We start from the raw sequence: 23402 nt of genomic DNA, 5'->3' as shown, positions 1-23402 counted from the left end.
TTAATCCAAATTTTTTGAGCATCTGCAATTGAAAAGTTCCTTTTCTGAACTTAATCAAGGGCACTAGCATAGGATTTTATTTTTTTAAATGATGAAATGAAGTTTCATTTTTTAATTCACTTAAACAAATACCATTTAATAATTACTTTAGTTATTAAAGACGCTTTTAGGTTTTTGCCAGTTTCTGCCGGTTTTTACCGGTTATAACCAGTTTCTGCCACGGACACGGCAAAAACTAGTTTCTGCCAGCAAAAAGCCAACCCTGGCAAAAATGTGCATTAATATGCTGAAAATTTTATTACCCTGGATAATTCTCTTTCTTCGGCTTCTACCTAATCTTCATCCAAATGAATGACAAGATTTAGGAAACAACCTATTTATTTTTTTGTTTGGGGGTTAGTAATAGGGAGCGAACACTTAATCCTCACAAGCTAATTCAACATTAATTTTACAAGTCAACGTTACAAAAAGAACAAAGTAATTATCCTAAAAAATCCTTCGCATGCGATTATTTTTAGACTAAAGTTATTGTTAGAAACTAAAAAGACAAAGAAAGTTAGTCTTGGATGTTGTGTTGTGGTCCGATTCTCGCACGAAAATTCTTCTCGGACAAAGGATTTTATAGGACAAGTGACCAATCTAATTGATGATTCTCGTTCGGTTATTACTTTTGTTAAAAAAAGCGGTAACAATACTTTTATTTTTCCAGAAAAGGAAGATATTTCCCATGTCGACCGCGATTCGATTGTTGGCTTTTTAGACGAGCCCCAATTCAACTCCAGGTGTCAAATGACTTTTTCAAATTGTTTAAAGATGTATAATCTTTAAATTTAACTGATTAACTTTTGTTTTAATAGCATTCAAGTCAATAAATCTACTATAACCTGGATAGCTCTTTTTCTTGTGATTACTTGTTTGTGTGTTACTAATTTGATGTTGGACTGATACAGGTAAGAATTGATTTTTTTGCTACTTAACAATGTTCCAGAAAACAACTTTTATGAAAATATCATTTATCTACTCCCACTTTATAGAAATACACTTTTCTTATAATAAGTTAGAAGTTATTTTATAAGAAATGTGCAAAATCAATAAGGCATCTAAAAAGCAGGGTAAATCCTGTTAGTCTGTTACAATGGCATATTTTTGTTCATCATTTTAATATGTTTTACAGTCAGTCCCGACTTACGCGAGGGATGCGTTCCAAGACATTTCGCGTAAGTTGAAATTTCGCGTAGTGGAAAAGGGTATGTGTAAAAACTTTTATAAACGTATCCAATTATTTTAGACACTTGTAAACAATCCTCAACTGTTAAAAACCATTTCGTAACCATACATTACTGTTTCTTACATAAAGAACTGAATGTTTACTAATATTTAAAAAAAAAAAACATTTTATTCAACGTTAAATACTGCTACAATGCACAAAATCAACGATCAATGGGAAAGAAAGACATAAAATTAACTAGTATACGGTGCGTACAGTATACAGTAAGAAAAGCAAATGCACTATAGTTGTACTGTACAGTAGATCCAGTAATGATATTTGTAACTTAAAAAAGTGAAGATGATAATGATTTATGCTGCATAATCAAACCGTTAATGTAATATATTTTTCAACAGTTGCTTCACTAAATTTTTTATAACGTTTCCATCCCCAAAGCAGAATACTACTAAATTTGCGACGTACGTCGCAGAACATATGCCTGAGCAGCAGAACAATGCTGTTCAAATGTGAAAGGAAAATTGACAAATTTTCTGCAGAAACCGCGGTGCCAGAAATCTACAAAAATTGCGGTGCAGAGAATCTATAAAAACTGAACTTCTTAAAATCAAAAGAAAATCTAAAATTATCTCAAATTACGATAATTTGGCGGAAAGCTCGCTATGTTGAATTTGATTAATCCTTTGGGGACTTTCCCAATCGATCTTCATTATTGCAATTTCCGCCATACACTTATGTTTTGGAAACATGCCAACATTGAAACACGTCCACCGCCGGAAATTGCGTGTCTTGCTTGAGATTTCAATCCTTTTGCATCCAAAAAATATTTCAATTGTTTTGAAGTGTTTTATTATATGCAACCCAACCTCGACTCATTCTATTTATTATTTCAGTAATTTCTTTATTTAGTAACATTATTTTAATTGCTCCTTCATGCCATGTAAAATTAACCAAAAAAAATGTAGTTTGACACCTAGGTTCGAATTTTTATAAAATTTTGTATCTTTGCTCTTTCTATGCATTTTGGAAAGCACATAAACTATTTTTGTAAAATCTCAATCGGTTTAGGTTTGACAACTTGTTATTGATTTTATAGTTTTCATGATCAACTAATTTTCCAAATTCTGTGCTCTTTAATTAGTCATTTGGTTGAAAGCTGTGATGTTTCCGAAAATATTTCATTTCCACAGAAATAAATAACAACTGTCCAGTTTAAAAAAAAAAAAAAACAACTCCTATATGAAACGATTTTGATTTTTGCCACCCAATTTGTGGAAAACGTCACGTTTTTTCGCGTACAATGCTTGAAATACTTGCACAACAATTTTGGTCAAATGATTTTACGTTGCAGAACATCGTAAAGTATTCTGCTTTAGGGGTTTCCATCTATGGCAACACACCTCTTCCTGGTTTCTTTAATTAACAATACAAAAGCAGCTTCCATTTTCATAATTTTTTGCATTTTACTAAAATAATACTCGGTAAACTTTTATGGGTTCCCTTTTCTTGACTTTTAATTGTAAACCCACCGAAAATTTTCACGTTGAGGGTAAGGAATTCGCGTTAGGCCTAAAATTCTTTACTGGTGAAAAAATCGCGTAATAGCCATTTCTCGCAAGTCGGATCGCATTGTAGTGGGAGTCGACTGTATAATCATTCATAATGAAACCATTTATCTTCTGAAGTCATGTAATTACTGTAGCCATGTTTAATTTGCAAAAAAAGTAACTTTTTATAAAAAAATTAAGCCTATTTATCTTCTATGATTGTTAGTCTGTTACTACTGCCCAGCAGAATTTGCCGAGACCGAAGAATCCGTTACCCTGACCCTGCCTATATGTTATTTATTTTACACAGCTTGAATGTTATTAATATCGTTCGTGATTTACTTACTAGATTAAGTATTTTGTAGCTTTTCCTGTGTTTAAAATGAATTTATTTACATTTATTTAACACAAATAATTATTTTCTGAAAATTTAAATATTTCTTTTTTTTTTCAAAAACAGCAGGGCGAGGGGGGCTACAAGTGCATCCATGATCTGACCCCCTCACTTTTTCAAGGCACAAGCCGTCACTAATTTTATATTACCGTATATACTCGCGCATAAGTCAAGAAATTTTGTCAAAAAAATGAGATCAAAGGAAGGGGGGTCGACTTATACGCGGGTCAAATTTTCCGGAAATTTTTTTCCGATCAACGAGAGCTGGGAAGCTACGAGAAATGCCGATGTACGGTTACAGGTAGTTGCTGATAAGTTGATCGTGTGAAAAAGTAAACTTATTCAAAAATAATAACTAAAAAACCTAAATAATACACATAAATAAAGATAATTTCTCTTTATTAAGGATCAAATCAGCAATTAACAAATATCGGAAAACGTATGAAAATATTTATCATCAACTGTCACTCCATTCAAATAATTAACTGCTATACTTTTTGTTTTAAGAGTGGCAACATACTTGCTTAATCACATCTTTCGCACTTCTGCCTCCTGTTTTCTTAGTGCCGACAGCGATTCAAACTCTGATATCATTGACGATTCCGCAGCCGCCGATGTATACGATGACGCGGTGATGACGGAAGCGGACTTTAATGAACTTTTTTTTTGCGTCCGACTCGGAATCCGAGTTCGAAGGCTTTTAGAAATGTTTTCCTATTTAATTCCTATTTCATTTGTAAATAAATGTGTTCATTATTTTGAAATTTCTTTGAAAATAATTTGCGATGTTTTTGGAAAGTATGGGGGTCGACTTATACGCGGGTTTTAGATTTTTTCTCTGAAAAAGAGGGGGTCAACTTATACGCAAGATCGACCTATACGCGAGTATATACGGTATGTTTTCTTGTGAAGGATGAAACTGGGGATAAAAAAACAAAGTTGAAACTGCAGTCTCTGGAACCAGGTTGTTGGTGTATTGCATGTCGTTCTGCCTTAGCTCTGGCTTAAGGGCGGTTACTTACTCTTTAATACCAAAGCTTTGCCTTCAATTAACGAGTTGAATCACATCATGGCACTACTAGACTCTTGCTGGTGAGCTAAATTTACTTTAGCTACCAGTTTATTAACACCCTCAGCTTCAATGAGGTGAGACCTGCCTCCAGCTGGGTTATTGTCTGTTCCAAACACATGAGTCCATAACAAGAACAAACTGCTGTCTCTGGACATGATGAGCAGGCTGTCGGTATGTTGCATGTAGACACAGCTTAAGGGTGGTAACTCATTGCTTAATGACAATACTATCTACAAATCTGAACTGCCAATTAAATTTTGCTCAATAAGAAGATTTTGGGAAGTCACAGTGGCCTCCCATCAGGTCACCAGGCCAATGCACGGTGGATAATTTTAGTATGCTTTTGAATATTTAATTTTTTTTTCCTCAAACATTGTCACTAAAGGTGCCCATATGGGAGGGGGGCAAGTGGGGGGCTCAAGCTCCCCCTTTGAAACTAGAACTCCCTTACTTTTAGTACTTTTTTCTTTGAAAAAAAGTAAAAACACTTCTGCTCCAGCTATTAATGAATAAGTTGTTAAACATTTCAAATATTTATAGAACTCTAATCTGTACTGAAATCTGTTTCTATGGGGAAAATAGCCTGCGAAACCATAGCAAAAATATCTGCGCCTCCCCTTAAAATTTTGCATATGGGCGTTCTTGATTGTCACATCCCCTTATATTTGAGCAAACATATTTATAGCAGGGTTGGCCGGATTGGACCCAATGGTTTTTTTAAAAAAAAAAACCCATTATTTAGCCCACTTTTGGGTTTTTTAAAAATTTTAAGAAGTTTTTAGAAAAAATTGATTAATTTAAATACTTTCACAATTTAAATTTATTTTTTATTTGTTCTTTACCACAGACAAAGGACATAAAAAATGAATTTTGAACTTTAATAATATTTCTTAACTCTTAACAGCATTAAAAATACTTCAAAGGTTTTAAATAAATATATTTAACTTTTTCTTTAACTGAAAAATAACTTAAATTATCTTGACTAAGTCCTGTCACGTCTGATTTTCTCAATATTTGTAGATTGCACAGAGGAAACTACTCTAGCCAAAAGGCTTTCATGTTAATAATTTTCTGCAAACCAACACGTCACAAATCTCAAATAAACAAGGTATATTTTTTAGAAATTAACAGGTTTCTCAAATGGTTAGACGGAAAACAGAATAGGATGTACAGTATTTTCAATATCTTACGAAAAAGTTTAATGTTTCTTACTCTGTACACAGAAATATAAAAACAGGCAACATAAAATTCAAAGAAATGTCTTGATTAAAATGGAATTCAGTAAAAAGGGATTTAAACTACTTGAGGTTCTACAGTAGTTTTGCATAACAAAATAAAATACAATAAAGTAAAATGCAAAAAAAAAAAAAAAAGGTAATTAAAAATAAACAAATGAACAATAGATTTTATCACTCAAGAAGTAAATTTGCCTTAACTGTTGGCAAAAATGGAAACTAAAAAATCTGAAACTTCCTTCGGTTTTGTCATCTTTTATACTTTTCTTCAGAAAACGCTGAATTTTAACTCGTTTTCCAGCTTTTTTTACCCCAAGACAATTTTTGCGCTTTGTCAATATACTTACGCTACAATATACTACAAGTACCCCACACTTTCCCTAAAAAAAGACAAAAAAAAAACCACATTTCTTTTAAAAAACCCAGCTTTAGTTGGGGTTTTTTGGGTTTTATTTAAAAAAACCCAAAAAACCCCGGGTCCATGGGCTTTTTTGAAAAAACCCGGGTTTTTCCCAACCCTGATTTATAGAGTAGAAAAAAAATAGTAAAAAAAAATGTTAAATTTTTGTATAAAAATCAGCCACTAAGTGCCTACCTCTACAGGCTAAACCTCAATGCCAGAACAGAAACCAAAAAACTAACCCTATTAAATGCAAGTAGTTGTGGTTAATGTGTATTAGTGGAGAACAAATAAAGGCTTGAAGTATGTTCAAATTTACAACAAAGCACAGACAGGGCCCAATACAGGCTGATTTTGCTACCGTTTTTCGGTATCTTCACAAAAATCTTGTTTTGAAATCGGTACTTTCACAAAAATCAAGTTATAAAAGCAGTGGCTTCACAAAAACATGGAAAATTTCACAAAAATTTGCTTTTGAAATATAAAATTTGTTTCTCTGTTTAAAACAAAATTTACTCATAAAATAATATTCTAAGCAGGTTTATATGAACAATCGCTTAAATAGCAACCTTTTGTGGTATTTTAACTAGTTTTCAGCTGTTTCTCGCCAAAGTGTATTTATGCAATATTATTGCAATCTTTTAACATGTTTTGTGGAACCATTTTTCTCATAATTTCCAATATTGTACACAGTACATAGCCCATTAAGCTGAAATTAGGATGATATTTTTTGTAATTCTTAGGCTTTTAGCTCTCCCTTCCCAAAAAACGAAACCTGTTAAAAATAATACTAGATGACATTTACACTTTTCAAACTAAAATTTCACTTGTTGTACTTCTCTTTTACAAAAATTAGGATGCCTTTAAAATTTCACAAAAACACTGATAAAAAAAACTTTCACAAAAATAGGTAGCGAGAAAAAAATCCTGGATTGGCCCTGACAGATGAAGGAACCAAACTTGTCTACTAATAAGAAAAGAACTCGCTAGTGGCTAGATTCGTAGAAATTTTAATTTATTTTGCATTTGGGGTCATTATATGACCCCTTATTAATGTTTTACTCTTTAATTATGAAACATTTCCTAAGTTGAGCTATGAATCTCACCCCCATTCCCCTTATATCATTGAAAATCGTCGAAAATTGCGTTTTTCAAACTTCAATATTGAAAAATTGAGGAGAGGGCATTCAAGGGGGTGAAGGTTTCGAATCCATATCCTCCAAGAATCATTGAAGAATGTCTGAAATTGCCTTTTTTTTTGGGGGGGGGGGGTGATCTTGAGAATTTTTCAGAGAGTTCTAAACACCATTTACTTCCCCAACGTCAGAGATGGACTGCTTTTTTTTTTTTGAACTTAAATCACAAAACATTTTAGGGGGGGGAGTTCAAAATGTCATTAAAGAGTCTACAATTCCATTTTTAAAATTCAATAGTGAAAAATCTTTCAAGGGGGGGGGGAGAGTGATCCCTATGCATCCTCTTGGGCTCAGCAAAAAGTAATTTCAGTCAGGGTTGTTAGGGTTTCGCCCAATGCTGGTTTTAACCAGGGATAAACCGGTTTGAACTGGCTCGGATAAACTCATTGTTGTCCAGTTTTGGCCATTGCACCCCCCATGAATGTAGGAAATAATAAAGTTTAAAATCAAAAATAAATGAGTATATAATTAAAATAAATATGAAGCATCAATCTCATAATTAAATTCACCATTCAAATAAACAATTAATTATACACCCAATGCAAGTAATAAATGATGGCATGTTCCAAAAGGTTAGTCATATCATAGTGGATAAGAAATTTGTGAACTTCTTTTTAAATGTTTCAAACTGTGTAAATAGCACAATACTTGTTTCATAGTTTTTTGCACACAAAATGAATTTCAAATTTAATCAAAGTAAATTATTTATTTTTTTTAATACATTGAATATTTATTACAAGTTTTGTGAAGAATAGCTGTAAGCTTATATTGCAGGCTATTTAGAATTCCTGATGAACGAACATCCTTTGTCTTTATTGTGAACAATTTTCAGTGTTAACGTAAGAAAAATTGCATTTAAATCACTGAATCAGTTTTAAAAAAATCAATTATGATAAATACACATAATATTTCTTTTGATTCTGTGTGATGATGGGCAACATTATGCATACTAACTTTAGGTGTACACATGTTGGTATTCTTTTAACAATTGTTTTTCGGCCAGCTCAATGGTGGTTAAATCCAATTTTAGCCGGTTTAAACCGGTTCTTACCAGTAACATGGCCAAAATTTATTTTGTCCGGCCAAAACTACAGCCCTGACAGGTGAAATTTACTTTTTCTTGAAATGTTATGCTGAACACATAATTCAAAGAGAAAAAGAAGGCATTGTCCGACGAACAAATAAAAAAAAAACGACATAAAAGAGATCGAAACTATTAGACAACTTTTCAGCGATAGTTATTAGTTGTGCCTCGATTTCCAATGGCAACGAAGAGTGATTAGATAATCAAAATAACTTTACCTGTGGGATATTTTGATTATTGAGCAATAGGTGACCTGATGGCATAAATTTTTATTTTCTTCGCTATGCACAGCATAGATTTTTTAGATTATCGAAAGGACAAACACTTGGTAATAGCTAATAAGTCGCCATTATGTAAACGATGTACACGTAGTCGTAAACAAAAAAAAAGTTCAAACGGTTGCAGTTATCTTAAATAACTGTTGCTCAGCTTTTTTATACTGTTGCCATTTCTTCAGTTGCAGGAAAACAAATAAAATTCAAAATTTCTAATAAAAAAAGATACCTCTTTTGAAAGTTTTCATCGTAAAATATTGTACGAAACTGATGAACCATTTAAATTCTGAATCAAAATAATTGCAGACGAAACATTAAATAGGGCAGTAGCAGTCAGCTGCTTTTTGCATAGCAACGGAACCTGGCAACCGTTCCTGGTGGACAAGCAACCTCCAGTTCGCCGTATTAGCTGCAACCGTCCGTTAAATACAGCTAAATCCAGCCGCCATATTTGAAAAAGGTTGCTAGATTCTTTTGTTTATCGCCCTATTTGGCGATAAGCAAAATGAAGCAATTCTTTTGATATAATCGTTACGGATCAAGTTAAGTTACTTCATTAATGGTGTACAGTTAAGAAAAAAACATTTAACAAAAACAATTTTTTATTTTTAATGATTTAAATATATTAGTTTATAATTGAACTTAAGAACCATTCCTAAATTGTGTTTTATTCATCCAATTCGTTTTAATTAATTTAAAAATATTTTTAATGTCACATAAGAGGCGAATATGAAAAATTATTTTTAAAAAATCGAATTGTACCACGTTTGAAAAGCAAGCACTAATAAGCCACAAACAAACAAACAGTTACACAGTTTAAATGCAGTTACTTGTTTTATTATAACTTCACCGTGAAATTTGGTTATATATTAGTTGATTAATATACTTATGGTAGAGTCCCTGGTAGAGTCATATAGGGTCATAAACTTTTCATACAGGGACTCTAATAACTCGTTGGAGCTATCTGTACAAAGTCCCCCCCCCCCCGCCAAAAAAAGAGACACCATGAATGAAAGAAAAAAGACTCCTTTAAATACTCCTCAACCCCACGAAAAAAAATCAACGGCAAAGTTTGTTCCATGACCTGCATGGGTGCCCTTTCCTTCAAGAGTGTGATACCCCCCCCCCCCAAGAACGAATCCAAAATACCTGTAAAGAAAATTTTAGTGGCAGCGCAGTTCTGTCCCATGAACCCCCCCCCCCCCCAACACATACAACCATACCCGTCATATGGGTGATCAGGGATTCAATTGCCCTTTCCCCCTGGATTTTTGAAATGTTTCTGAAATTGGGTATTTTTGTACGAATTTGGTGGGGGGGTTTTTTGAGCGATCACGATTGCTTATTGTTCTCATTTGACTGTTTTTGGTGTCCGTGCCTTTTTCAACTTGGACCAGAAGCCTTTGCAGCACCACCGCCCACCGTCTGCTGGCGGCGCGGCGCGGCTGCTCCGGTTTTGAGCTATCCGCTTCTCCTGGTCGGAGGCGTCCATGTCCTACACACACGCAGGTTCACACACATACACACAACTTCACACACATCCACTCACACACGCCTACATGCATGCACACAGGTCTACGCACACACACAACTATGCACACGTAACCGCCCAGGAGGAGAGGCAGACTTGGGGGGGACAGGAGCCGTTTCTAGAAACAATAACTCCAATGAGTAGGGTCCTGTCTCAGTTCGTGATTGCGAAAAACATAATTTGAATTCAAATATTCAGAATTCAAATTAATTTTCTTTTTTTTTAAATAAAATGCATTGCGCACAATCTGACTGATTCGAGCACTTATAATGTAAGTTTCTAGAACGGAGGGGGGGGACATCATTCCCCTCCCTCCATTCCAGAAAATTTGAAATGGTGCTCCTTTGGGACAAAAGACACATTGCTACAAACTTACATACATGCTTACATAATAAAGTGCTCGAATCAGTCAGAGCATGCATAAATCAAGAGCGGATCCAACTTCTGCTTTTAGAGGGAGTTATTCAGAAAACGGGGGAGGGGTCGTGTCACATATTGCTCTTCTTGAGCTCAAATGGGGGGGGGGTACCCGGCCCCATCTGGAGCCGTTCCTTAATAAAATTCGCAATGGATAGCAAATTTGCGTATTCTATACTTTGTTTAATATAAATTTCTCATTTCAGTACGAAGATAAATTTTTTGTTTTAATCAGATCAGTTTTTTTGAGCAATCACGATTGCTTCTTGTTCTCACTTGACAGTCCTTGGCGTTGTGGTTCCTTTTTCAGCTTGGACCAGGGCTGCAGCACCACCGTCCACCGGCGGCGGCACGGCTGCTCCTCACCACTGTCCCCCGGAGTCCACTTTTGCTGGGCGGTGGCGACCATGTCCCACACACTCGCCTACGCGCGCACGCCTTTACACACATACTCACGCCTACATGCACACACGCACACAACTATATACTCGTAAGCACCCAGGAGGAGGGACATGCTTGGGCGGGGGAGCCATTTCTAGAAACAATAACTCTAACCAATAGAGTCTTGTCACAACCGAGGCCTTCACAACTCGTGATTGCAAAAACATAATTTGAATTCAAAGTTTCCGAATTCAAATTACAGTTTTTTTTTTTTGGTGCATTTATTTCTTTGTTTTTTCGCAGCCCAATGCAAATGAAATGCTAGAAAAAATTTTCGTTAGCAAACTCCTAAAATCTCATAGTTAAAAAAAAAAAGAAAAAATATAAAAAACTAATTTGAATTCCGAAACTTTGAATTCAAATTATGTTTTTCGCAATCACGAGTTGCAACAAGACCCTACTGGTTCGAGTTATTTGTTGGATATAATTTGAGATTTATGGCCTACAGCTAAGCTGAAAATTAGGCAACTCATTTCCAACTAAAAATTTGAGGTAGTGGTCTGCCCGGAGAAAATAAAACATGAATCATTCTTTACACTGAAAAACATTTATTTGACACATATTGAAAATTGGTTACAACACAATGATTTGTTCCCCGGGAAAAATTAGAAAAAAGATCTTACAATGGGTCCATGCATGGATTAAAAGTCCTGTTGGTGTTCCAAGGTGACGTCTCACCGGTCGTTGGACAGCATGGCAATTTCCACGAATTGCAGGCAGGTCGATTCACACCGCGTGAGCCACAGTTCACCACATCAAGGAAAGGTATGCCAGGGATGGACGCGATCTTCTTCCGCAGGAGAACAAAAAACCCACATCAGGGAAACTTAGAACTCTTTGCTTTTGTAGACGTCATCACAACACACGGGTTCCAAACTCAAAACATCACCAGTGCTTTTCCCGGAAAAACCAGACCTCACCAAGAGGCCAATAACAAAAAATTTAGGAGGACATTTGACGGACACGTTCACAACACACTACACAAGACGAGGAGACAAGTAGAAAAAAACGAAGCGAAGCGATCGAGCTCCTGCCGGTCAGCGTATTTATAGCCCGATTCGGCCTTTCCAGAAACAATGTGACGTTACCTAATTTGCATATTGCCAGAACAACTCAACCCGAAGAAAACACAGCTTGCCGGTTGCACAATTCTTATTTAATTTGGCATTCAGCACTTAACACCTCAACATGATTTCATCACGTCATTGACACGTGCTCCTTCGGAAATTTACCGACATCTGCCGAATGACAACAACCAATCATAGCATGCCGCATGTTTTCCGAACACTTCCGATTCAAACTCGGACATTTGAGTGTTGGCGGCAGGTGGATGGGATTCTTCGCGCGAAGTTTTCTCTCGGAATGGCAAAAGGTAAGTCACAAAATGATTTTTCTTTTAAACAATATTGGTGAAATCCTTCAAGAACCAAAAATAAAGGCATTTAGCCCAACATTATTGTTCCTAGAAATGGCTCCCCCGCCCAAGCATGTCCCTCCTCCTGGGTGCTTACGTGTATATAGTTGTGTGCGTGTGTGTGTAGGCTTACGTGTGTGCACGAAGACGTGTTATGTGTGTAAAGGCTTGCGCGCGTAGGCGACTGTGTATGAGCATGCGTGTGTAGGACATGGACGCCACCGCCCAGCAAAAGTGGATTCCGGGGGACAGTGCTCAGGACCAGCCGCGCCGCCGCCGGTGGACGGTGGTGCTGCAGCCCTGGTCCAAGCTGAAAAAGGAACCACAACGCCAAGGACTGTCAAGTGAGAACAATAAGCAATCGTGATTGCTCAAAAAAAAAAAATCGCAAAACAAAATTTTGAACAGGCATCTCGTTTACAGGACCAATCTGTGAGCTCAAGGCCAAATTGCAACTGTTATTCCCTCCCCCGCCCCCCTCCTCGGCTGCCTGCATACATAGACATTTGTATGTGTAATTTTACGGAGTAACTAAGAAAATATTTCCATTTTAAATTAGTAATAAAAAAGAAAGCTTCGATTATTATGAAAGGGCGTTTATTAAATACCTTCAATAAAGCATTGACATTTTTTCTGGTGGCTGGGCAGCTTAATTTTAAATATAGTCAAATTTTGCCCAATATTTACTAACGAAAATAATTTCAGGTATATAAATTAGTATCAAAGTCTCAAAAATCATATTCATCATACCAACATAAAGGTAGTGTTTGTTGAAAAAATTTCATCATTCTCTTCAAATTTTCTAATTTTCTGGTTTTGTCTCCACTTATTTAACAGATGGTCTTAACATGTGAAATCTACATTTTTAAATTAAAATGTAGCTTTTTTTCTTTTTCATATATTCAAAATTAGGGAGTAGAAACGCGGACCATCGTTTTCCGAAAAGTTTCACTTTTGGTTTCGATTCTATCCCATAGCGCAGGTGTTCCCAAACTTTTTCGATTCGCGGCAGCCTTAGACGAAATATAATTTTTCGAGGCATCCCAGTCTTTATTGATCATATATGTGTACGAATGTTACCGTGGGCACTTCGTGGCATCTTTTCGCGGATTAATCGGTAAAAATCGGCTGAAAAAAATTGTTAAAGTGGCCGCTGACCGATATGCTAATGCATTGTCGCATCTCTACTCCCCACCAGGAAAAAAATGACGTTGATATTCCATTTAAATTCTTGAGTCACTAGAAAAAAATAAATAAATAAATAAATAAATAAAAACTTATATTTAAATTTTTTTCTCTCCATAAGGGAGAAAATGAATAAAATGCACGACATATAAATCCCCAAAATGGGGGAGGAAATCAATAAAATATCTGTTAACTAATTAGTCTCTTTCATTTCTATTTAACTATATTATACTTTATGCTTTATTTTGCGGCCTCTTAACAGAATGTACTACACCGATCCCTTCCATTTTGGTGGAACTTAGAAATATCAATCATGAATTTTAATCTCTTTTTGATATTTTCAATTTGGCCCAGGTTCCATAGTTGTGGTACGCCTTTTGTTAGCACAGCCATAAAAATATATTACTTTTTTCAATTTTTCAGAAAATTTGAAGTGATAAACAAATGTTGCACAACAGTTTTTAATTTTAATCTATACATTGTCTTTAGCAATAAAAATATTAATTTGAAATTAAACCTTGCCAATGTTTGGAAAATAAACAAAATCTGGAAAACTAAGAAGTTACAACAGAGAAAGCGAAAATGAGTGAGCTCTATTTACAATTCGTGTATTGATTTAAAAAAGGGAAAAGCATATCCTCTCTAATATATAAATAAGCATGTCCTTGATGAACATTGCCTGACTGAGACAATTTTTCCCACTCATCAATTAGTCAGAAACTAATGCTTAGTTTCTCTAATTAATATTTCATTATACCTTTTATTAGTGTTCATTTTCAAAAGAGAAACATATCCTCTGTAATATATAAATATACAAACAATTGATGAACTGTATGTCTGAGACAATTTCTTCTACTCATATTTAATCAAACATAACTGAACTAATGCTTATCTGCTACATTAGCAACCAGACTTCACCTGATTAAAATGGTCCCTCCCCTTTCTGGCTTCTTCTTTATAGCAAAAATAAAGTTTATAAATTGATGTAACTTTATCACACTTGTAAGATATCACACAGAAGTAGCAAATTTGAGGGTTTGCAAAAATATAACTATTTAGTCGAAAAAACTAAATATACAGACACATAGACTTGGATATAAGAATTTTATTTATAGCTACAAAAAATATAGGCACCATTTTAAAATATGTAATCTTTACTTTGTGATTCATGAAACAGAAATTTGATACATAGTTATAAACAAAACTCTTTTAATAAAGTTGATTTAATCTTGCTAAGCAGGTGGTGCAGTTGATGCCATTATTTTTTTCAAAAGCATCTTTACTTTTAACATGAAGCCTTAGGATAACCATATAGCAATACAAAAATCTTCGGTTTTCCCTTTGGCCCAGATCAGGGATTATGTGGGTTAATGACATCAGCTTTGATTACTAGACTACATGGAATGCAGCTGAGTCAATGAGAGGCACCCTTGGGTAAGATATCAGGACATGAAAAAAATAGCAATGAGGTATCAAGGAAAAGGGATTACTTGTGATGATGACTCACTGAGCAAAGCATGGGATGTTCAAAGAAGCTTTCACTCCTGGAGTAAAATTGCTTTATACATTTCTATAAAGGCTGTGTAAAGTGAGAGAGAGAGGTTTTTAAAGAAGTGATATGAAAAAAAAAAAAAAAACTTTATTTATAATAATAAAAAAAAACACACACACACACACACACACACACATACAAAAAAAGTTTAGTTGTGCCAGTCATTGGAAATTAAGAGGTTCAATGACACTAATTCCCCACACTTTTGGTTACACTTCATTATGTTTAGTGAAAATATATAATCAGGCGCGGATCCACGGGAGGGGAACTGGGGGAACGTTCCCCCTCCAAAATCCCAAGTGTACATAAAAATTTTCAAAAGATAGTACGGGAAAATAATTCCGTTTTTCAAAACTTGAACTATAAGAAAGGCGCCAGAAAAAGTAAGGAGAGAATTTCAAAAGCGGATCTAAAAAGAGGAACTGCTGGAATGTCCCCCCCCCCCCACACACACTTTAGAACGTGAACTAAGGCACCAGGAAAAGCAATTAGGCAACAACAGAAACGGATCCATGGAGGGAACTGGGGGAACCTTCTCCTCCCCTCAAAACCCCATATATACCTAAAAATTTTCACAATAGAGTGTAGAAAAAATCTTCTGTTTTATAGAACTTAAACTCGAGGAAAAGCTCCAGAAAATTCGATCAAACAATAGCAGAGGCGGATCCCTGGAAGGGAACTGGGGGAACGTTCCCCTTCCTCTAAATTCTCATGTGTACTTAAAAATTTTCGCAACGTATTACAGCGAACTTCTCCAGTTATATAGAACTTTAGCTTGAAGAAAGGCGCAAGAAAAAGATAGGAGAGAATTGCAAAAGCGAATCTAAAGAGGAGAACTGGGGAATGTTCCCCTCTTCCCTGCATAAAAATAAATAAATAAATAAAGACAAACCTGTTTAAACTGTTTTTTGCATTTATTTGGTGAAGGATTGATCATTATATTTAAAGCTACTGCAATTCAGTGGCGCTATTAGAGGTGGAGGCTGGAGGGGGGGGGACACAGGGCGACAGTATCCGTGATCCCCCAGAAGGCCGAGTAGAATGTTTTTGTAAAACATTTCCTATAATTAAAGAGAACAATAGAACGTACCTTGGAAACAGTCGCCTTTTTTAGTCGGTCTAAAAATAAGAAAGCCTTCATAATGTCGGAAGTCCGCTTCCTCTGCCAATACCTTTAAAGCGCGTCTCAAATCTTGTTTTCAGGACTTCAATTTTGAAAATTTTAAAGGGGAGAACTACCTAACACCTCGCATTCTAATAACATCGAGAATCGTTTAAAATTGCTTTTTTGGAGCTTCAATTTTGAAAAATTGCCAAACCCCTGACGTTACCAAATATGGTCTACAGTCATTTTTTTAAGATGTCGATAACGAAAAATTTCCGGACAAGGGTCCGAATGCTCCTGTAGAAAATCTGAAGATTAAAAAATTAAGGTTTTGAAAAATTTAATGGGGAAAGCGTTTAAATCCTTTATCACCGAATATCGCTCAAAAACTTCGTTTTCTAGGACTTCAATTTCGAAACATTTTTTTGGGAAAAGCCCCAGAACCGTACTGCTCGAAGTATTGTCAAAGTTAGTATGTAACTGGGTTTTTGGAAATTCAATTTCAGAAAATTTAGCGGAGGGATTTTCGATTTAAATCTATTTTACAAAAAAACGGAGGCAGCCCTCCAAAAAAATCCCATCTCTGACCCTACCGTCAATAAATATCGCCTATAATTGCGTTTTTAAAACTTTAATTTCCTCAGGCGGCCCCCAAACCTTTCTTTTTCGTAACATCACCAGAGGCCGTCTAAAACTGCGTCCTTAAGACTGAAATTTCAACATTTTTTTTCAACAACCGCCCTATCAGATGGTGAAAATTTTAAAAGTGCACCCTCTATAAAACTTTTGTGGTTGAACCACTGGTGCAAATATTATTTCCTTTAAGCACATACAAATAGAAAAATGAACAAACTTTTTAAACTAATTATTTAAGAATTGTACTTTTAGAATTTGTAATGAACAATTTTTTTTCATAAGAGGCATTAAGAAGCAGTAGATACGTTGTAAAACTCAATATTTATGGTTATTTTTTAATGAGTAATTTCATATAACTCCCCCACCCCCATAAACGTACTTGCTAGAAAAGTTCCCCTCCCAAATCCATAGTCTGGATCCGCCCCTGTATATAATACATTCAAATCTCAGACTGGTTCAAACTTCAAGTTATGGGAAGTTACCACAGCCCCTCAAGGAATATTTGAGATATTGAGAGTTGATTGTATAACACAAATAAAAAAATGTGTTCCGGAATTTATTCCAGACGATTGAAGATATCAGTGATCGTTAGTGGTGACCAGGGCTTGTTAAATATATCCATGGTTAAAGTACAAGTTCCCATGCCAAACTGATACTTTTGGGACTGCTGGATCAGGGGTTGCTTGGCTCCTGGTCTGAATCAAAAAACCAGAACTGTCTTCAAGGCCTCATCCAACTGGTTAATCTCCATGTTGTAGTAAGTATGGGGACCCTGGACTGTTGAGAGAGAGAGAGAATCCCATTCTTCAGTTGATTCAGTAGCTACTCTTCAGGCTCGGAAAAAACCGAAAAGCACAAGCAGAGTTAATGGCAGCAAATGAAGCCAATTCCCTCTACAATGTGCCATTCAGTCAGGAATTTCCAGCCTCTGCAACTGGACACCTGAAATAGTTCTAGGACTCTGGGAAGAAAAAACAATTTAATTTAAAAGCAACAATATTATACAATGCTAATGGACACAATACTGTTTTTCATCCTGTTCAGAAAAATAATATATTTTATTTCTCAACATGTTTGTAATTAAAATATTTCGTCAATAGGTACAATAGTAAAATAGCTGTTATCAATAGCTTATTTGCTATTACTTTTTTTGTCATCTATTACACCAAGGTGTAATCATGTATTATATAAAAAATTTACTTAGCTATGATTGCTTCATAATAGAGATTATATCAAGAATAGAAGCAAGACACATTCATACGAAAGATTATTCAAGAATTAAATGCATTGCCTGTGTTTTACAAGAAAATTCTCTAAATATAGTATGGCACAAAACCAATTCAAGTTGAGAATCAAGTTTTATAACAGTCTGGGATTAACCCAAGTTTCCAATTACACAGATTAACAATAGAGAATAGCATCCATAAGAAAGTAACAATTTTAAAGATCAAACTTACCCACACTTCCGTTGATTCAGTAATTACTCTTCAAGCTCGGAAAAAACCGAAAAGCATAAGCAGAGGAAACGGCAGCAAATGAAACCAATTCCCTCTACTATGTGCCATTCAGTCAGGAATTTTCAGCCTCTGCAACTGGACACCAGAAACAGTTTTTAGACTCTGGGGAGGAAAAACTTAATTTAAAATTTGAATGCAACACTATAACAATGCTAATGGAATGGCATACAATAGTTCTAAATAGGTATCCATCCTATTCAGAAAATAATTAGTATATTTTGCTTCTCAACATGTTATTAATTAAAATATTCTTCAACAGGTACAATAGTAAACTAGCTGTTATCAATAGCTTATTCTCTTTAACTCTTTTTTTGTTGTCTATTACACTAAGGTGTGACCATCTATTATAAAAAAAAATACTTCAGCTATGATTGCTTCATAATATTACATCAAGAATAGAAGTAAGACAAATTCATAAAAAGTATTATTCAAGAATTGAATGCACGACCTGCTTATTACAGGAAAATTCTCAAATTATAGTATGATATAAAACCAATTCAAGTTGAGGATCAAGTTTCATAACAGTCTAGGAATAATTACACAGATAAACAATATAGAATAGTTTCAAAAAGTAGAACTGTAATAAATTAAAATAGATTGGACATCTTTCTGCGAATGGAGAAAAAATCTCAAGAATAAAAACAAATATCAAGCAGTAAAAATCCTCAACATATAAGCACTTTAACCTGGAGCATTTGTTGCTGCTCACAGCTACTGCACCCCACATGATACTTTGATTTAAATACTTCAGGGCAATTCCACCGTTACGGACGTAACAATCACAGACTTTAAACACGCATAATTTCAATTTGGTTTCATAAAAAGCTACAATTTTTTTTTCTGTTGTATAACTTGGTGTTATCAATGCTATCAAAAATTTGGGTGCAGGTTGCTTTATTACAAAAAGTAACAAAAATTAAAAACTACCTGTTACGGACGTAACTCAGAAAACAGCAAAATGTATACATTGTCATACAATTGCCAATATTCCTGTGAATTATTCATAGATTTCTAAAATTTTCTTTGAAATACTTGTTCTAGAGATTTCAAGCTTTCTAAAACCATAAAGTTTTCATGGATATTGTTTGTAAAATTTATGATAGAAATTTATATATTTGTTACGGACGTAACAAAAAAGTGTTACGGACGTAACATGTCTGATATGCCAATAGCACAAAGCAAATAAAAGCTTATGTATACTAATAATTTTTGTTAAGAGAGTGCAATGGTCTAGATTAACACATTATTTTGACCCTTTAAGTTACACTTTAATAGTTTTTAAAGATTTGGGGAGGTAGGGAGCACGCCCCCGTGCATATGCCGCCATGTAAATAAATATAAAATATAAATTGGTGTGTCATAAAAAGTAATATTATCCAAGGGGAAATTAAGCAAAACAAAAGTGGAACTATTCAGTTACAAATAAATTTTTCAAATTATTAACATGAACATGGAGGGGAGGGGGGGGGGGGGCTTCTACAAGGGAGTACTTTTACAGTTTGAGAATTTTCAATGATTTTCTCTATCTCTCAACAAACATATTAACTGCCAAATTTCTTTTAAAGTTTAACAGTTGCCTTTGATTTCGATCGCTTTTTGATAGAATTGGCACGTTTTTGCCAAAGGTGGTAAAAAACGGTCGAAACTGACATCAGAAAAATGCATTTTGGCCAACATTTGCCTAAGTAATCTAAATCTTGCTTCAAAACTAAATGTGCTTTATATGAGAATCAGATGTAGCTAGTTTAATATTTATTACTTTTAACTCTAATCTAACTATGCTTTTTAATTTAAGTTTTAAAACTATAAAATATTCAATGTTTCAGTGAAACAGTAATCTACGTATCTTTTTTTTTGTTGTTGTTGAGAGTAAATAACAATAAAAAGTAACTCAGTAACTTTGGTTTAAACTATTAAACAGAACAAATTATTATCTCTAAGTTAGTTTTTAAATAAGAAGTCATATCAATTTGGCTATGCTTTCAGAATGATAAAAGTTTAAAGAGAAAAACTGCAATTAATATCCGTAATATCAATTTTTTTGAAAAAAAAAAACTTTATTAATGAAAATTACGCACAAAATGCTTTGGATTTCATCTCGTTAAATGATCAAGTAATTTTCACAAAAATCTACTTGGAGAACACTACTTTTTTTGTGTCATAGTGCATTGATGAAGCAAAGCTTGAGAAATTAAGAAACCCTTTAGAATATTTTTATGCATGTTATTAAGCATTAATTGCTAATCTAGAATTATTAACACCAATTGAATTTATTGCATGATTTGGAGGACAAAAAAATCTTACCTTGAGAGGAACACCTCAGAGCAACAGTAGGATATCTTAATGTTATTCCTAGGATTAGATGTCTTAATGTTGCTCTGAGGTGACTATGTGTATTTCAATAATTTTAAAAAATGAAATTAAATATCCACTAATGTTAATAAAATTTTGAAAATCACAGTATTAGAAGTTTTGTTATATCATATTACATGTCATACCCTATATTTTCATTGCCCATCCTGTACTGTTTTTCGTTTTAATTGGAAATATACAGGTGTTACGGACGTAACGTACTGCTTTTTGTTACGTCCGTAACAAAAAATGTTACGTCTGTAACGCCATTTTTTTACAACTAAATAAAATTCTAATGTTTTAAACTATGGTAAACAATTACTCTGATGGATTGCTAAAAGGACAAAAAAGGATTTCTTTTAATTTTGATTTTTTAGGAATTAACGACAACTTTTGTTAAATTTTTGTTACGGACGTAACATTGAACTTCATTTTTTTTAAATTTAAATTGCCTAATTTTATTTTGTAAAAAAATTAAAATAAATGCATGTTACTATAGTATTATGTTAATAGTTTAAGCTGTACTGCAATTAATTTCGTTTATTTTTATTTTGCTATTAGAAATAAGAGTTTGAAAATGGGGTACTTTTTTCTGATTGTTTTGAAGACCCGACTATCATACTTCCAACTAGGAAAAAAATTTATTATTTAATTTTTATTAAAAAAGCAATGCAATATTCTGAAAATACACATTTCAAGCTTTACAATGATGTATAATATAGCAAAATACCTGTAATATGAAATTTTGACCTACTGGTTTCACTTTTCATGGAATTGCCCTTCAGTATTTATCCTTAAGCAGGTGACAATATCTGGAACTGGCAAGAAAATCAAATCTGCATGTTATTTTTCTGAAAGTCATGAAGCAATTCAGCAATAAAAGCATGATTGACAGATCTTTTAAAGGATGATGAGTGAATTATTTAATTTGAGATTTCCGTTACACAGAATTCTATTAAATAGCAGAAGCTAGAAGGAAAAAAATGATTGTTTGATAACTGTTTTATAATTCAAAAAGGTAAGAATCTGCATCAGATGAATATACTCCTGTTTAAAAACATAATTTGGTCAATAGGTACCTGCATTTTGAAAAAGAAAAATACATAAGTTATTTTTCTTCTAGAAAATACCATATTTTGCTCCTGTCTGTAACTTTGCAATTTTACTCAAATGAAATAGATACACTATATAGGAAGCTAAATATAATAACTATTGCAGAAATAGTTATTAGTTAACAGAGAAATCACATTTCGTCTAACGAGTAAAGTATTAAGTCCATAGCAAGAAATTATTGAAATCAAATCCTTATTTACTTCATATCCATAATTAACGACGTTCATCATTGAGCGAAACCGTTTTGTAAGATACTATTAAGATGCATTTCTTTAGAAATTAGTTGATTTAATATGAAATCTACACTGAATTACAAGCCGTTATCTAAGTTTACTTATGCTTTAATCAAAATATGAATAAAATTGTACCATTGTTTGTTTCCTTTATGAATCAAAGCAAAATCCTCTTTGTTCTCATGTTCACGAGCGCCAAACCATTACGAGATCACTTTGAAGAAAGGGAAATACATAAATTAATCATTTCATCTCAATAGCTCAATATTAAATACATTGTAACATGTTATTGACATCAAATATCCCATTTATGACATGTAAGATCGAGCGAAATCATTTTGCAAGACATTAGGCAGTTTTTGAATAAATATTCGTTGAAATAACAAATGAAACTTGCAACATTACTAATTTCAAGAGTTAATTTGTGTTTTTGTGAAACATAAATTCAAATTAATCATTAAAACATACCTCACAATCACCTAAATCCTCAGTCCCCCTCGTGTATCTACCTTTGTTCGCGCGCCAAACCATTACGTCGCCAAATGTCAAGGTTGCCGTAAATTTCCCTGTAAAAATCGCCAGGATTTAGCTGTAATTAATGTCCGCCTTAGCACCATATTATTGCGAGTGCGATGTTATTCTTTTATGCTTTTTCTTTGTATAAAATGCATTCTGAATATTGTCAAAGCCATAATAACGAAGAAAAACGATGAAAAACTGAAAAAATCAAGATAATCAACAATAAGGACCAATATTTATTGAGTAAAAATGAGCTTTCAACAAAGCCATCTGACTTGACGGACTTGAATCCTGAATTATTCGATTTATGGCTTCAGTGCCAATGCATTAGAAGAATTTAAAGCGTACTGAAGTTTAAAAGCTTATTACCTTTCCTCTTGTGGATGTATTTCGGATTTTTTATGTGTAAAATTTCGGCGATATATGTGCGGTGACTGAAACGATAAGTAAAAAATCATGTTTAGCATACCGGCGTCTGTCCAAATATTTTTGCAATGACCTTGTTTTGTGCGCGTTTAATTATATAAATATAAAATTCGATTCATTTTCTAAAGGATTGATTTTTGTTTCGAATATCATATTTTCTATGAAATTGATCCCAGAATTTATGCTAAACTTGGTCTCCTAAGAAATACAAAATTTTTAGTGCAGTTTTTCAAGATCAGATTAATTGTTGAATTGTTAGAACTTCATGAGCAAAAAAAGACAACACACGAGAGGCAGATTCAGTTTTCACACTTGTTAATAAAAGTGAATTATTGGTGAACATTTTAAACAAATGGAAGAATGGAAGAAATTTTTGGCTCTCAAAAACTAAACATGCCTTGACATAAAAGTAGTAGAAAGCATAAATAATAAAATAATTAGTGTTTTTACTGTTTAAAATACATGCTGGATATTGAGTATGTATATTATCTGCAAAGATAAATGATTATTCTGATTTTGAAATATTGAGAAAA

General features: G+C 33.9%; 1 protein-coding gene across 1 annotated transcript in view; it reads right to left on the bottom strand.

Moving 5' to 3' along the window:
- Window positions 1-8524, bottom strand: part of LOC129232356 (serine/threonine-protein phosphatase 6 regulatory ankyrin repeat subunit B-like) — a 37352-nt gene extending 28828 nt beyond the window's left edge. The window contains exon 1 of the mRNA XM_054866504.1: window positions 8372-8524. The gene's annotated coding sequence lies outside the window, so the exon portion shown is untranslated. The remainder of the gene's footprint in view (window positions 1-8371) is intronic.
- Window positions 8525-23402: the final 14878 nt, after the last annotated feature.

This window comes from Uloborus diversus, unplaced genomic scaffold (genome assembly GCF_026930045.1).
Source record: "Uloborus diversus isolate 005 unplaced genomic scaffold, Udiv.v.3.1 scaffold_12, whole genome shotgun sequence".
Lineage (NCBI taxonomy): Eukaryota > Metazoa > Arthropoda > Arachnida > Araneae > Uloboridae > Uloborus > Uloborus diversus.
The sequence above is the reverse complement of the archived record's forward strand: the minus strand, read 5'-3'. Positions and strand labels throughout refer to the sequence as shown.